The sequence below is a fragment of the Danio rerio genome, chromosome 3 (genome assembly GCF_052040795.2).
Source record: "Danio rerio strain M-AB ecotype USA chromosome 3, GRCz13ab, whole genome shotgun sequence".
Classification (NCBI taxonomy): domain Eukaryota; kingdom Metazoa; phylum Chordata; class Actinopteri; order Cypriniformes; family Danionidae; genus Danio; species Danio rerio.
Genome location: NC_141023.1, coordinates 39390878 through 39408165, shown reverse-complemented (window position 1 = coordinate 39408165; position 17288 = coordinate 39390878). Strand labels below are relative to the sequence as shown.

Here is a 17288-nt window from a genome sequence, read left to right as displayed (position 1 = left end):
CTGTTGCCACACTGCAAGAATGTCACTATAGTTTAAGTCCTTACCAGGCCAGTCGACGTTTCTATACGAAGTTGACATGTTTTCCCCATGCTTGCATGGCTTTCCCCTAGGTTCTCTGGTTTCATCCCACATTCTAAAGACATTAGACATAGGGGAATTGTCCAAACCAAATTGGCACTATAGATTAGCTCTTAATCAGTACTACACCTCTCCATAGCACTTCCTAAGTTGTCATTGGCCATACATAAGCAGGGGAGTTCTCGAGACAACACTCTTGTCCTGTAAACGGGAGGGAGCCATGGGCTCGAGGATCTTATGACCTTTATAATCAATCATCAGCTAAGTGTGAACTCTTGAAATATTCAATATTACCAGAGAACACATCGAAAAACAGTGGCATTCCCTCTATGGTAAACGTTTCAATAAATGAAAGCACTTTTGATTTCTTTGAACTTTCATTCATTCCGCCTGTCTATTGGCATAGATACAAAACTGTGGAAGTTGAATTTTTAGTTGTATCAAAAGAGATACTTGTCTGCTTTATACTATACTCATTTACATTTTCTACCAACACTAATGTACACACAATACAAAACATGGCTGATAAATGCTTTAACAGTTGTACAACTCTAGCCTGCTACTACAGGGAACCAGTCTCACTGAAACATTTAGCACACAGAAGAGGAAGCACAAATTAAAAATGAAACCATTTTTCAGCCCTAAGTTAATTAGGAAAAAACAAACAAACAATGCTTGAATCATTTGGCAGGGCACACCATCTGACTCAAAAAGTATAGTCATCCATTAATACTCACTAACAATTTTCCCTTTAGTTAATTGCACAAACAACGTAAAAGTAATATTTAGGTAACACTGATGGCCCTCTATCATACAGTCTGGCTACAAGTAGTTTAGTAAATACGTGTACTTATTCTACTAACCCTATAACCCACAGCTGTCAAACTCAGATCCTAGAGAGTTCTGCACAGTTTAGCTTCAACCCTGATTAAACACACCTAATCAAATTAAATTGAGTCCTCCAGGCTTGTTTGAAACCTCCGGGTAAGTCTGTTGAAGCAGGGTTGGAACTAAACTGTGCAGCACTGTGGCCCTCCATTGAGTTTGACACCCCTGCTATAACCTTTAACAGTCCACTAATAATTTTCAGATTTTCTATATGCCCTAATTTGGAAATTTTGGCTAATACTGATAGCCAACAACTGTATATTTTGAGTCCAATAACCAATATAAAAGCTGACAAATGCAATTCTTGATATAAGTGTTTCTGAGCCAGAAGACAGAAACAAAATGCTAATTTATTTTAAAACATTTACTGCAGGAAAAATCATTAATCAAATAATTAATTTAAAAATAAGGCAAGCAGAAAGCAATAACGAGCCAATAACGCTAAAACCTAAATTATTTTAGACAGACAGACAGACAGACAGACAGACAGACAGACAGACAGACAGACAGACAGACAGACAGACAGACAGACAGACAGACAGACAGACAGACAGACAGACAGACAGACAGACAGATAGATAGATAGATAAATAGATAGATAGATAGATAGATAGATAGATAGATAGATAGATAGATAGATAGATAGATAGATAGATAGATAGATAGATAGATAGATAGATAGATAGATAGATAGATAGATAGATAGATAGATAGACAGAAAAGTTACAAAATTAATAAAATGTCTAAAGATGGCCATCAGCAAATTTAATTATATTAATCTTTATATTCCTGGTGATACATTATATACAGTACATGAGTACATATTACATATTATACAGCTCAGTGTTGTCATTTTTCAGTGGCTCTAGTGATGAGTGATGATGCGTCACATGACATTGACAGATTAGATGAAAAAATGTTGTGCTTCCAGAGGGACCCGTGCCATTGAAATGAATAGAAATGCTTTCTCCAGGCATTGTACACCAATAAATATGTATAAGCTGATTTTTTTCAGGCCAGAATTTGCACAACTTTAAATGCACAGACCATAATATTCACAATGCAAGGCATGCACTGCGGAATTCATTACTCAACAGCTTTTAGCTGGCCTAATCATTTCCACTTGACTGCATTTGTTTGTTGTTCCCTTTTGTGCCTATCTGAAGATTTAAAAGCAGATATGTAATTCAATACAAGCACAGAAGAGAAGGCTACACATTTAATTTAATGTCACTTCTATCAAATATCAAAAAACACCATCAATTCTTTTTTTGCACCTCACATACTGCAAGCGCTACAAAATAGCATCTTAAAGATTGAAACCAGGCTACTAATAATTGCCTTGTGTTCATGGTCACGATCTTTCCCACCACACCATGAGGTCAGTTACACCTTTTTCAAGTGCAAAAGGCATCTTGAAGGTCCAGCAGAAAGCTTCATTCCCAGATCACATCTGAGGACTGCCAAAGGCTCGCGAGGTGTTAATAGTTTGCTGCCGGATCCATTCACAGAGGTGCCACAAATATATCTCCCTCTGTCAACCAGATTTAACTTGCCGGTGAAGCATTTCAGCGCTGCCCCCGTACTTTCTCAGAAAGTGATATTTTCTCACTTCCTGCGCTCACGTTGTTTTCCAAGTAAGGACACAGGCAGACTGAAGAGGATGCAGGAGCTCCTCGTCCAAAGCTTGTCCCTTTAGGAGCTAAAACGAAACAACACTTGAGAACTTGTTTATGCATATTTCATCTGAGCGAGAGCGCTTCCAGAACAAATACAGACAGGCATGCCTCTTGGCTTGGATCAGATGCCTTTTTTTCCTCCTTTATTAGAGGTAAAAGCGAATGTGGCTGATCTGGAGTCTGTGATCCTGGGAGAGTTGACTCATTACAGGCTCTTCCCTGGCATCCATCCATAGCAGACGTGGCGACACACGCGAGTGTTTTGCGAGATGCTCTGACTAATGGTACACAAGCCCAGGTGAAGTACAGAAATGGCCTGCAGCTGAAGGAGGCTCGCTGCTATCATGGCTGAAGCTGAGTCTCTGTATATGTGAAAGCTGCGCTACTGCGGCAGTGTTTGAATCAGGGCAGATCTGGCTACTCTTGCCTGGAGTCCAATTAAGGCAGGTTTCTTTGAGGTTTCAGGGGAGAGGAGAATTCCCCAGTCACCATTAGAGCTGCTGGTGTCCACAGCCTGACAAGCTTGTCAGATAGAAGCATAGCGCGGCGGTTGGAAAACACACAGCCCTCCTGCGCTATACACAGATTAGGCACTAAGAGAGCTGCGGCACACAAGCTACTGTATGTTCGTTAATACACTGCATTATGCAAAGTAGACGTTCTGTACCACTGACAGCTGGATTTTCCCTGCTTGTTTGAAATAAAAGGATCCAGAGTAGTACATTGACACACACTATAGTGAACACAAATCACTGTTTATAGTTCATAATTAAATATGTGACCCTGGATCACAAAAACAGTCTTACATTGCAAAGGCATCTAAATTGTATGGGTCAACATGATTGATTGCCAAAATCATTACAATATTAAGTAAAGTTACATTTCCTACTGCAATTTTATAAATGTTTGATTAGTAATGTGCATTGCAAAGCACTTAATTTAGACAACTTTAAATGTGATTTTCCAGCCTGGTTTAACGAGAAAACGAAAGTATTTTTACGTTTTGTAAGTGTAATGGCAAATTCCCACGAATTTGTACGAGTTCAGTCATACGAAATTGTGCGATTTTAAAAAGGAGGTGTGGCACCCAGCCCCACCATTAAACCCAACTGTCATTGGGGGATGAGCAAATCGTACTAAATAGTAAGAATTAAATCTTACGAATTCATGCGAATTAGCCACTAAATCAAAAAGTTATGAATTGCCCTGAGATTGTGTTGGATTTTCTCATTATTTAGATTTTACATTTATTTATTAACAATTATGTTATTTCAGTTTCATATGCCTCATAAAACATATGCTGGATAAGTTGGCGGTTGATTCCGCTGTGGCGACCCCTGATGAAAAAAAGGACTAAGGCGAAGGAAAATGAATGAATGAATGAATGTTATTTCAATTACTACTGTTGTTTTGGTTGCATATTGTATTTAATTAATTAATATGTAATTTTAGAAAAAGTCATCTTTAATATAAATTTCCTTTTGGGTTTAAATATGTTAAAAGCGTTACGAAAATGGCTGTTAGAAAATTAGAAGTCAGTAAAAAACATTTAGTGTAGATAAAATGGAGGATTAAACAAACTACCATTATATTTAGAATACATTAAAAATATGTTTTATTATCTAAAGACCTATTTACACCGAACACTGTAGTTGCGTCCAAAATCGCATATTTCCATACTATATATTATGCTAAAAACAGTATGTGAGCTGAGTAGCATGTCCGAATTCATAGAATTTGAAAAACAGTATGCGAGAAGTACCCGGATGACCTACTACTTCTGAAGTTTTGAGATTCTGTAGTGCGCATTCCATGCACGCTGCACAATTCCATGATGCCCTGCGAGAGAATTCCTGAATGGGAGTGAAGCGACGCAACTTACTACTCGGGTAGGTCACGTGATCATGACAAAATGGCGAATGTAGTATGCCCGAGTTCCATTCATATTGCTCACATTTATACTGTATAGAACATACTTTTCTAGGAGCCAATTAGTACATTTAAATTTAAATGCAGTAACTAATGAGTAGTAGAAAGGCGATTTCAGACCCAGCCATTATGTCAACAACAGGTCTCCTCTGTCTGCTACTAGCGCATCTGCTAAGTAAATACAGCTTGTATAATCCATCAATCAATCAATAAATCAATAAATCAATCAATCAATCAATCAATTAGTAAATTTTGCTATAACAGTAAGTGTAGTAGTGGAATAAAATCACAAATAATTTCCCCAATTACAATACAAAATTTGGCAACACAAAGTTGCCAAAACTAGCACTGGATATCTGAGGTACTTCTATTTTTTTTTACTTCAATTTGCCAGCCTAGCTTGCATAACTTCCATTCCTATTTATCATTATTTCCCCTGGTATAACCAACCGTTTTCAAGATATTAGATAATTAGATAATATTTCAAAAGACGGTTTAACATTAAACAGAGTTTATCAACAATGTTGTCTGTAGATTTAAACTGTGCTAGCTAATTTCTTTAAGTGGATTATGATTGGCTGTCAGTGTTTTATCACTTATTAGCTGGTATAAAAAAAAAAACATTTCTGAAAGTGATCCCAAATATATTGTTTCTTATTCATTCATTTTCTTTTCATCTTAGTCCCTTTATTCATCTGGGGTCCCTACAGAGAAATGAACTGCCAGCTTATTCAGCATATGTTTTATGCAGCGGATGCCCTTCCAGCTGCAACACATCACTAGGAAACACCCAAACACTTTCATAAACTATGGAGAATTAAGCTTACCCAATTCACCTACATTGCAAGTCTTTGGACTTGTGGGGGAAACCTGAGCACCCGAAGGAAATCCATGTCAACACGGCGAGAACATGCAACCTCTACACAGAAATGCCAATTGACCCAGCTGGGGCTCGAACCAGCAACCTTCTAGTTGTAAGGCAACAGCGCTACCCACTGTGCTACCGCGCTGCCCCTTTATTGTTTCTCTACATCTTTATTATTATAGCTGTGGTCTGAACTTTTACATTCAATCAAAACTCGATCTATTTTGCTATCTGTATGGTTATCATCCTTGGTGTGAATGGCCCTTAATCCAATTTTGCTGTGTGTAAATCTGATTACATTTTAATCTCATTTTAGGAATAACCTTCCCCCCTAAATACAAACCACATAAAAGTAGGGTTAAGACTAGATGTTTTGTAGTGTAATAAATTGACTTATTTAGATGGTTTATTTTTGAGTCTACATATAAGCTAGTGCCAAACGCTCAATTTTAATGTCCTTAGAGAATAAAGACTCAAATTTTGAGCTGCCTCTGATTTTACTCCACTCTACGCCTCGACGGACAACAAAATGAGAGTAAAATGACAAACGAGAATCCCTATAGAGTGCTCCTCTCAAGCCCTTTACAGCACAGCAGGAAACAGTGAGCAGAAGGGCCCTTTGACATTGTGCTGAGTGCCACACATAACTAAAGGACTTTCATTCCATATTTCATAATATATAGTCATTCCAAGTGCTGCGCTGCAAAATTCACCAATGCATTCATTAACCAACTCAAATTACCCTTGAAGCAAGGAAGTTACAACAAACCCGTGTACTTCAGTTAACATATTGTGTCCTCTGGATAATTACAACAACATAAACAACACCTCCTAAATAGCGCCAAGAGTGGAAATGATGCGAAGTGTTCATTACCCAACTCGCCCTAACCATCAGAAAACAAATGTTTTTGACTACCTGAGCATGAAATAGAGCTGTGAGTGTGTGAGAAGCCATGGCAGTGGAGTCTGGCCTCTTAATTACATTTCCTCAACAGGAGAAATGGTGCTGCTCAGACGTTCCACTGAGCTGCACATTATTATATTAAATGAGGAGTATCTAGGGGTTTCCAACCATTCCTTTGTTCACTTCGGTGCTCTGCAAGTGTACCTATCTCTCTACCCCCAGCAGCACTTCTAAAATCATTACTGGTCATCAAGGAAGTCAACATGATTAAACATGTTTATACTAAGCATGTCACAAGCTGACATGGTAACACTGGAGATGAAAATAAAAAAACAACCTATAATTATCCTAAATTTCAAGGTCAAAGCTTAGTCCTATTTAAAAGTATTTGAGATAATTGAAAAAGAGTCTTAATTAAAATTTGTTAATAATATTTATTGGCGTTAAACTGGCACTTGGTGGAAATTTCCTTAATTAAACCCTACTTAAAAGGCAGCGGAGCTTTTTAGCTTTCAATGATTCTGCAAGATGGTGAGTGACTGAAACCCTCTGACAGCAGGTTGACCACCCAGCGGGCACCTTGATGTCAATACACAATAAAAAAAACATGTCAAAAATGCAAATCAATTTTATTTCAAATCCTTGACGTCTATTTGACATCTACACATTGATGCCCTTTTGACCACTAAAATACTGACACAAAAGGTAGGCTATTAAGATATAGCAGGGCTCGAAATTGCGACCATTTTGGTCGCATATGCACCCGAAAATTAATCTATGCGACCAAATAATATATTTTGGCGCATTAGTGCGACTGCAGATAATAGTTGTAGTGCGACCTGTTTTGATTTTTTGTAAAAACGTGCTGAATCGCTCTTCCCTGCCGCTATATTGGTTCATATTTTGCAGGTTTGCAAACCCCGCCTAAAGTTGAGGGCTCAGATGAAAGCGATCATGACACGTGATGGATATCTGCCAGCTGAGATCAATCGAGTACGTGCTTTACGGAGAAAGTGCCCGAATCTCGATGCGTTGCATTCACTGCGTAATCAGTGCAAATGTCCGCTAAAAGTCAAATCTAATACTGTACATATCATCGCCAAAGAAGCTCGCCTTTACTAAGTTTACACTGAAACTGCGGCTCATCATAACAAACAGCGGTTTTGCGCCGGTGGTCACAGCAAGAATCCTGCTCAACCTGCTCATAAATTAGGTCGGCTGAATCGCCTGCTTTCCACTAACACAGAAAAATAAAGATCAGCTCAGACTGAACCTTTAAATTGACACAAACTGAAACCAAAACTTTTAAAGAGTGATAGAAGTGAGACTTTACTTACTTTTTTTTCGTCTATTCTTTTTTGAGGTGTATATTATTTTTTAATTTGTTTACTGATGACTGCTTTGCAGCTTTCAGCATTGAATTGAATGATTTATTATAATCTTTTATTCGTTTTGTAGCAGAAAAATTATTTATTAAATTGACATTCATATAAAACAGCAGTACAAAATAAATATTTCTTACTGCAATGCTTCATTTTTGTTTGATGCAAACTATACATTTATTTTCATAAAGTAACAGACTTTTTATAGCAGATATTCATGCACGTTCAAGGCAGTTCATTGTTACTATTATTGTCATTTTCATTATCATTAATATTTTATAATTATTAGACATTCAATTTGGAATTATTGCACACAAATATCAAGTCATCACAGCATTAGTTAGATAGTTGTTTCTGGTTTTTGTTAGACCTATTGATGTTGTTTTAAAATACAATAAATACTATTTGCAGCGGTGCTCATTCATTTTTGGTGGGTGCTCCTAAATTTTTTTTGGTGCTCCTAAATATTTGAAGTTGGGAGCACCTGTGCTACCAAGTAAAAAAGTTAATTTCGAGTCCTGTATAGGAAACGTTTTATTCATCTGAAAGCTTCGTTTATTCATTCCTTTTTTTTTGTTTTTGGCTTAGTCCCTTTATTAATTGGGATCGCCACAGCAGAATGAAGCACCAACTTATACAGCATGTTTTTACGCAGCGGATGGCCTTCCAGCTGCAACCCATCTCTGGTAAACAACCACACACACTCATTCACACTCATACACTACGGACAATTTAGCCAACTCAATTCACCTGTACCACATGTCTTTGGACTGTGGGGGAAACAGGAGCACTCGGAGGAAACCCACGCGAAAACGCAGGGAGAACATGCAAACTCCAGACAGAAACGCCAACTGACCTAGCCGAGGCTCGAGCTAGCAGGCCGCTGGATATGGGGGGGGGGGGGGGTCACGGATGCAAGTTTAGAGCTGGGGAGTGGGTTGGTTGTCGCGGACGAAAGTAAAGAGGTTGGGAAGTTGCGGAACAAAGTGAAAGTGAACAGCAGACAGGGGGGATGGTGAGTAGGATTGTTGAAATGAGGTGAAATGAGTTAAGGTATGTGTATGATTTAGATGGTCACGGATGCAAGTTTAGAGCTGGGGAGTGGGTTGGTTGTCGCGGACGAAAGTAAAGAGGTTGGGAAGTTGCGGAACAAAGTGAAAGTGAACAGCAGACAGGGGGGATGGTGAGTAGGATTGTTGAAATGAGGTGAAATGAGTTAAGGTATGTGTATGATTTAGATGGTTAAGGTACATGTAAGATTTTTTATTTACATTTATTTTATTTTATTTGGTCAACAGTATTTTTACCAAAAAAAAAAAAAAAAAGATATCCAAAGATGCCATTTTAAATTGTAGAGAAATCTGTGTTTTTGAAACCGCTCCAAAATATTATAAATCTTTCAAAAAATATAATATATTGTTTTCAAAGGGAAAAACGTTTTTGTTTTTTACCCAGACATTTAAAAAGAATATATTTTAGAGCAGTAATCACAATACCGTGACATTTCTATCCAAGGTTATCATATCATCAGAATCTTATACCGGCCGATGCCTAGCTACGTCTCAGGATACTGTTCATATTTCTGTCATGCCACAGAACACCATCTGAATAGTTTCATATTAAATTACATTTGAATGTTCGTATCTGGTGTGCGATACTTCCAATTGTCATGTGTGCGCTGTGTTATGGCTCATCCGGTGTGTGAGCCGCTTTAAACAATGCATGTAAGTTTCCTGTATTCAATTGACATCCATTTGACAAAATTTTTGTCCTGTTTTTTGATGTCTTTTTTGATGTCAAAGTACATGCTGGGCAGATGAAGACCAAAGAGATTAAACATTAAGCAGCACCAAAAAGCTGATGGCTCCAAATGTGAGATTTCTAGACTATTTAATCTTTACAATATCACAAACTCATTCAAGTCCCTCCAAAAATGCGTCCTCAAATCACAAATGCACAAGAGGCCAGAATAATGTGGAGAATCTCAATGGTTAGTCGGTTCAACACTGCAGCTTTAACTGATCATCAGTTTGGAAATTAACAGTAAAAATCTCGACATGTCTCAAGATTCAAGAGAATGTACACAGAAAGTAGTGACCAGACATCTCATAAGCAGTAAGGCTGCGTGTCCACCGTTGTTTTTGTGCTGAATAAAGCCAGCTGAACATTTTTTTTCTGTTGTTGTCAACGGAAGCACAGCATTTTTAAAATGGAGGCTACAGTATGTAGCAAGGTGCTGAGCATGCTTTTAATGTTCAGTGCTGAGCACTCAGCATTTTTAAAAATGCATTGACAGTTGAAGAAACAATCACAACTGACTGTTTTTAGAACAGTGCTTGCATTTCTACAGCGTTAAAAAAAACACAGTGAACACACAGCCTAAGAATCAAAGACTAGACTGACCTTAGTTTAAAACTTGATTTTCACTGTACAAGTCAAATCTTATCAGAACTGAAGCTGCATATAAATAAGCGTCATTCGAGATATGTGGATTGAAACAGAACAGACTACCGAACATGGAGAAAAGCATTATCCTTGGGCTCCAAAGGGAGTTTTCATGGTCATGGACTCCTAGGTTGTACTATAGGAGCATTTTGGAAGTCATTTTTGAGTTCCAGTACTTGCTGAATCCTTTTATGGCAAATTTGGGATCGTGATAGTGCCAGAATTTTTAATACCTGAAAGAACAGGAAGTGCTGTCTGTGGAGAATCGGCTCACTGCTTCACATCAAGAGACATAGGTCATCCCAGAATAGACTGGATTGTGCTTCAATGGAACGAGCACACTTTGGGTATTTTAGGATAAAGGCAGCAGCAACAACAAAGCAAACCATCTTTGTTGGAGAAACAGTCTAGCAGTGAGCTGTAGTGCTCATATGGGATTTTAAAGGCAGCTTGCGATATTTACATTTTAAATAGACATATATGCCTTTGACAGATGTTTCATCCATACATTGCTTGATAAAAACAAAGCAAATATTTCCATGGGAATTGAACACACACTCAAAAAAATTAATTAGCAGTATTTTGTTTAAAATGAGCTGAAACAACGCAATTCTTGAGGGTTTTTGGGGAACAGCTTAATTGTTTTATGATTAATCTACTTAAATCTGTAAAAACTAATAAGCTAACTTCATGTTGGCCCAAGATAAATTGATTGTGTGGAAGCCAGCATTATTTTACAGTGCAGAAATCTCAAACAAAAATATAAATAAATGTTTCTGTTCATTTCAGATTCATTCTTTCAAATTGTAAGATTTTTAGATATCTGAAATAAAAAAAAATATTTATTTTTATGACAATACAGAATCCTTCATAAGCTTCTGGGTCAGTTAGATTTATTTTTTATTTTTTTAAATAATACTTTTATTAAAAATGCATTCAAACTGATTAAAAGTGACAGTAAAGACCTATACAACGCTATTAAATAAAGTAAAAGGACAATCTGTTGTTTTTTGTTTTCTATTCCTCAATAAAGCTTGTAAATAATGCATCATAATTTGCAGTAAAAATATTTACTTGCTGTGATGATGGCAAAATAAAAACTCTACCAGCATTTACTCATCGTTCATTTGTTCAAAGACTTTTTAAGTTTCTTGATAACACTTTACATGAAGAGGGTGTTCATAATACATGTGAAACCTTTATAATCATAACATTTCATATGTATATATATATATATATATATATATATATATATATATATATATATATATATATATATATATATATATATATATATATATATATATATATATATTATATAATTTATATATAATCTATATAATATAATAGAAAATACAATTTCAAGCCAATTTAGTGAGCACATTTTCGCTCTACCAATCAGAATTGTGCAACCGAACTATGTGGAAAGCCCACAATAAAACAAACAAACAAACAAACAGGAAAGCGCGGACAATTGGGATGGTGGCATTTGCTACTTCAGAAGCATTAACAGATTCATTAAAAAAACAGCATGTCGATAATGTATAAAATATTTTGTTTTCAAAGTCATGGACACCAAACAAAACCAGGTAATTTCTAAGAGCTGTGGAAGAATTGTTGCCACAGCACGAGCAAAATACAACAACCAGCACCTAAAAAAGCAACACAGGCGGCTATATGAGGAGCGTCTTGCTAAAAGGTCAACTTAAAGTATTGCTAGTGACACTCAGTCTAGTAGCAAGCAATAGCAAAGTACAATTTCAGAACTGTTGGTGGCTGTTACACCATATGAAAAACATCAAAAAGGCACCAGGAGATCACTAACGCCATAAATCACTACTGTCTGGCCTAGAGAAAAATTTGTGTTTAATTTCTGAATATATAAAAACAAATTTTAAATAAAAGTTGGAGTAAGTTATCTTTTCAGGTCTTAACTAACACTCACTGCATTTTAGCAGTAAGAAGCTAAGATAGAGAATATTGAACTGAAGCTTGACTACAAAATTAAATCACAAATCAAATCGAAATCAAAATATTCAATTCATTTCAGCTTTATCTGTATAGCGCTTTTACAATGTAGATTGTGTCAAAGCAGCTTCACATAAATGGTCATAGTAACTGGATCAGGGTAGTTCAGTTTTAGTGTTTAAGTTCAGTTCAGTTTAACTCAGTTCAGTGTGGTTGAAGTCATTACTGAGAGTCCAAACACTGAGGAGCAAATCCATCTATGAGTAGCTTTTCAGATCCTGAACTATGCAAGCCAGTGGCGACAAAAACTTTACCAATAGTTGAGTGAAGAAAAAAAAACGTAGGAAAATCAGACTCAGTTCGGCACGACCATTTTAATTTCTCCGCTGTTAAAAAAATCTGTTAAAAAAATATTTTCCCCAACTCGCACAGCCCTAGTGTACAGTATACAATATACTTTGTAGAAATGAAACTGCTCAACCCAAAATAAATAATGCTAATCAAAAGATAAGAGTTCGCTCTCTATGATTTTCTTTTACTTGACATTTTTTGCATTCATGAGGAAAATGCATTGTCATGAATGTGACAGATATGAAATTAGCACTTGTGTGACATTGGTAAATGAAATATAATTGTTTGAAAACATTAACAGAGACATTTTTGAACATTTTAAAGCACTGTAAAATACTTGCTGGTACAAAAAGCAGAAACGGTTTCGCTATTTTGGTGAAAACTTTTGCATGGAATTGCATATACAGTACACAAATGTCAGAAAAAATAGGAGAAAAATTACATTTTAAAATATGTTGAAATTCAAAATGTTGTACTACATGTTTGGTCAAATAAATGCAACCTTAAAGAGAACAAATAACTAACTAACATTTTCATCAATATGTTTGCATTATTTCTATTGAGCAAGTCTCTGTGAAAAACATGTTATCCCTTTATACAATCAAGCAATTTTTTCTTTCCGTTCCAATAAAACTATAAACCAACTAATCAGCATATACAGTGGCTACACAATAAATTCCAGCAGGTATTTAATTTTATTCTACAGTATATTACACCTAATAAACAATAAACAATCATCCTTTTTCCACACAACTGGCTTTTCAGCACACAGAGAACTTGTTTGAGAAAGCAGTGCCTGCATAAACATTGCCGATAAACATTTGTTTTTACAAAGTCTGACCTGCTAAATCCTTGCACACACACAGTACCTCTAACACCCTTTTCCCCTTCGCCTCGAAAAAACTACCGTCTGTTGCTGAGACTCCTTTAATGACAGGAATATCGGGAAGAATCCATAAAGTGTGGAATCCAGGACTATCAGGGGCCCGTCTGGGCCAAGATCCAGCCGTCACTGCAACTATGAGCAATCATTCAAGCTCCTCATTATTTTTAAAGCGTACAATTACATCGCAATCAAACTGTGGAGATCGGCCACTCTAAAGTATGAAAAGATAAATCTCCATCCTAATTGTCACTCTATACCTCACAAATCCCTCCCAGCACACAATCCAATCCATCAATGCCATCTTTCACAATCGTCCATGTAAGACAATACAAACACATAAGCATCAGGCCCTAACGAAGGGATTCTTCACAGTGAGGATTAACAATCAGTACTTCACAGGACATATAAACACAGTGGGAATGTTCCTCTGTCTTCTCTCATGGAGTTTTGGAGCGCTGGCCCTCGGCTGACTCCTCTCAATTATATAAGTCTAAACTGAGCATGACACGCACTCTAAACTTGAGAGAAGCTCTTGAATGGTAAGTGAATGAGGTGGGCTTAAATAGGGGCTCATAAACAACATGTGAGGGCACGTCATATTTCATCAGCTGGGTGAAAGTCCCATGTTCGCTGAGCTTCGCGGAAACCCCTCGGTTTCTGGCGATGCAGACGCTCGTATTTGGACAGTCTGCCAGAGCGCTTGGGGGAGGAATGCTTACAAACAGTAACACTTCATACTCCGCACAGACAAAAGAATGTGGCGTTTAGAGTAAGGGAAGATTTGTTTCCTGATACCGCGGCGTTTTACATTTATAACACACTAACACGCTCTGATAATTTACCTAATTAGGAAGTGAATCCCGCTCATCATGCAAACATCCATGAAGAACAACAAACACACGTGTGTAAATACAGCCGTGATGCCGAGCAGCTACAAAACAAGCCATTTGTCTGTTTTCTGAAGCCCCCGGGTGGTCCCTCTGTTGACTGGTGTGAGTTACATTATTGGGACTTCCAGTAAGGGTGCCAGCTAAGAGCTGTCAGCCTGTGTGGGCCCTTGATTTTAAAATCAACCTCCATAAATCAGTTTCGCAGCACCTCTAAAGTATCTCCCATTCGTCATTAACCTGTGATTATGAATAGGGCAAGCGTGAGCTATTTATACCTAAAGTTATGATTGTATGCTCTTATATCGGCTGGCTGTTGCACACAAAGGTGCTGGAGGCTCAAACAGAGAGGGTTCGGCTAATAACAAGGTAAAATGCAGGAAGCAACAGCAAGCACATCGTTAAATGAGCAAATATGACAGCTGTATTAAAATAGCTCTCTCAGCCACAGGACATTTCTATCTCTCGCACCGCTAAGATGAGGTATGACGTGGCTTCACAGGATATTTCTTTGCTGATCTTGTAATCGTGTTAACAAACGCTGCAATGCTGCAAACGACACGTGCTACTGATATAATGTGGTGACTCGGCTTCAGAAAATATGAGTCTTGCATTTTACTGAAAAACATGTTTTGTCATTTTCAGTTCTTACAATTATTGTTAAACCAATGTATATCTTTCTGAAATGATTTTACATAGCACAGTAAACAAGGCACATAGCACAGATTTAACAAGCACAATTAAATTGGATAAATTGGATTAGTAAATATTTTCTATCAAAAAATAATTAAATTTTTAAAATAGTTAATCTAGCACAAACTTTTCCGTTTGTGCTAGATTAAGCACCAAAGGGCCAAAAAACTAAGCAGTGGGCAAGAGGTAACTATACCAAACTATGTTGCGTTACAGTTGTCATGGTTCATTTCATAATTATTCATAGTTTCAAAACAAACAAAAAAACATTAATTTAAATCACATTTACTGATGCAGTATAACTTTTAAAATGATAACTTATTGCAATAAAAACATAAACAGTCGCATTAACACAGTGAAGTTCAATGCTAAATACACTATACTGTAAAATATTCTGTAAATTTACAATAAATAACTGGCTATTAATTGCATTACTTTCACAGTATGGTAATGTATGTAAATTCACACTATATTTCTGTGAGGTACTTTATAATAACAACAATTCTGTAAATATTTCTAAACATCACAAAAAAGTCCCTGTAATAGCATAAAAGTTAGTGTGTATTAATTTCTATGTTGAATAAAATAGTAATAGTGTTTGAATTCCTATAACTGATGCGCAAAAGACATAGACATTTTACAGTAATTTGCTGTAATCATGATGCCTGCCTTAATTTCATAATAAAATTCTGAATATGTAAAATTAAACAGTTAAATCCTGTAAAGTGACACTAATGTAATTTACTGTGAAAAATTACAGTTACATGTTGTGAAATTCTGGGGATTTATCACAGTGTAGTCAAGCAGAATCTGCCTTTGACTTGATTTGCTCATCAAAGTCTCTGCATTGTCGTCTATCCATCATTTATGTACATTTAAACTAAATCTGATTAATTTACACTATTTAATTTAAACATAAAACAAACAAACAAAATGTTACATTAAATTCGAAGCGACAATCTCAAGCGAAACCATTCCCATCACTCTTCCTGTGTTCTTAGAAGGGATGGCGAGCCAAATCAAAGGTTACCAAGAGCCAACTTTGGCCCCCAGGCCCTAGTTTGGGCATATCTGATCAAGTTCAACACTGAAAAGGTTTTTAGCTTTTAGTTAATTGTGGTGTCATTATAGCATGAGTTTCCTTTTCTAATAATAAAAAGAGATGAAACGTAATAACAATAAATCAATATGCAAAACAAAAGGATACAAAGACTTTTTATATACTTTGTTATTTGTTAAAACCTTAGCAAATTTTAAATATTGACTGACCAACTGATTCTAAAAGGGAATGTGAGATGAGACTCAGTTTGGTTTAATGCATTCTATGCTCAAAGCACCCATAACTCATTGGGCTCTATTTTAATGATCTAGGCACAAAGTCTAAAGCGCAGGGTGCAAAAGCATTAAAGGCGTGTCCGAATCCACTTTTGCTACTTTAAGAACAGAAAAATACGCTCTGTGCCACGGCGCATGGTCTAACAGGGTTGTGCTTATTTTCTTAATGAGTTATTGGAGTATTTTGAGAATAAATCAACCAGAGGAAATCCTTTTAGGAGTCAGTTGCATCGCGCCATGGTGCATTTGCTATTTTCATGGCGGACTTTGTAAGTGGAAAAACTGAACGCTTGACTAGCGGGAAAACAGTTTAACAGAGCATCTGCAGTGAGAGGATAAAGAATGAGCCTCCTCCAATCAGCCTTTACTTTCACTTTCTCTCTTTCGTGGATAAGGAAACATGTTGTATGCCCAGACATCCATTAGCCTACATATTTAATTTTGTTTGCGCAAAGATTTGTTTAAAACTCTTTCTAAATTCAGTTCTAATTTCCAGCAAACTAATAAATGGACAATAATAATGAAGTGTGGTCAAACAACTGAGTTATATCAAAATACACATGCTATGCCCCATATGGTCCAAAGCCTGACAGTTGGACAAATCTATTTTTGTTTTTAATAAAACAAATATAAATATGCATTTAATAAATAACACTTATAATAAAAATAATAACAAAATCATACAAAAGCAAGTTGTCATGAATAAACTAAAAAAGCCCCCCGAGGTGAAGAAGGCAACAAGGCATTGGTTTTTGTATTTATGTAGAAAGCAATAATTGAAAAAATATTTTAATCCTTTAATTCTTTTTCATTTGTAAAGATATTTGCGTATTGCTGTAAATCCTCTGTGTATTAAGCAATGTGTAAGCGAGGTGAACAACTAACGCGCTCTGCGCTAGACTTTAAACCTGCTTTCAGCTGGTCTATTGTGTCTATTTTAGTTCCTCAAAATAGCAACAAGCCAACAATGCACCTTAACACACCTCTTTTCTAGACTG

General features: G+C 36.5%; 1 protein-coding gene and 1 long non-coding RNA gene across 11 annotated transcripts in view; one reads left to right on the top strand and one right to left on the bottom strand.

The window, feature by feature from the left end:
- cacna1ha (calcium voltage-gated channel subunit alpha1 Ha) overlaps window positions 1-17288 on the bottom strand; it is a 264933-nt gene that overhangs the window by 159317 nt on the left and 88328 nt on the right. The gene's annotated exons all lie outside the window — the stretch shown is intronic.
- LOC147845970 (uncharacterized) lies at window positions 4959-11319 on the top strand. Its single transcript, XR_015481103.1, has 3 exons — window positions 4959-7066; window positions 8252-8778; window positions 8947-11319. It is a non-coding gene; the product is annotated as an uncharacterized LOC147845970 (long non-coding RNA).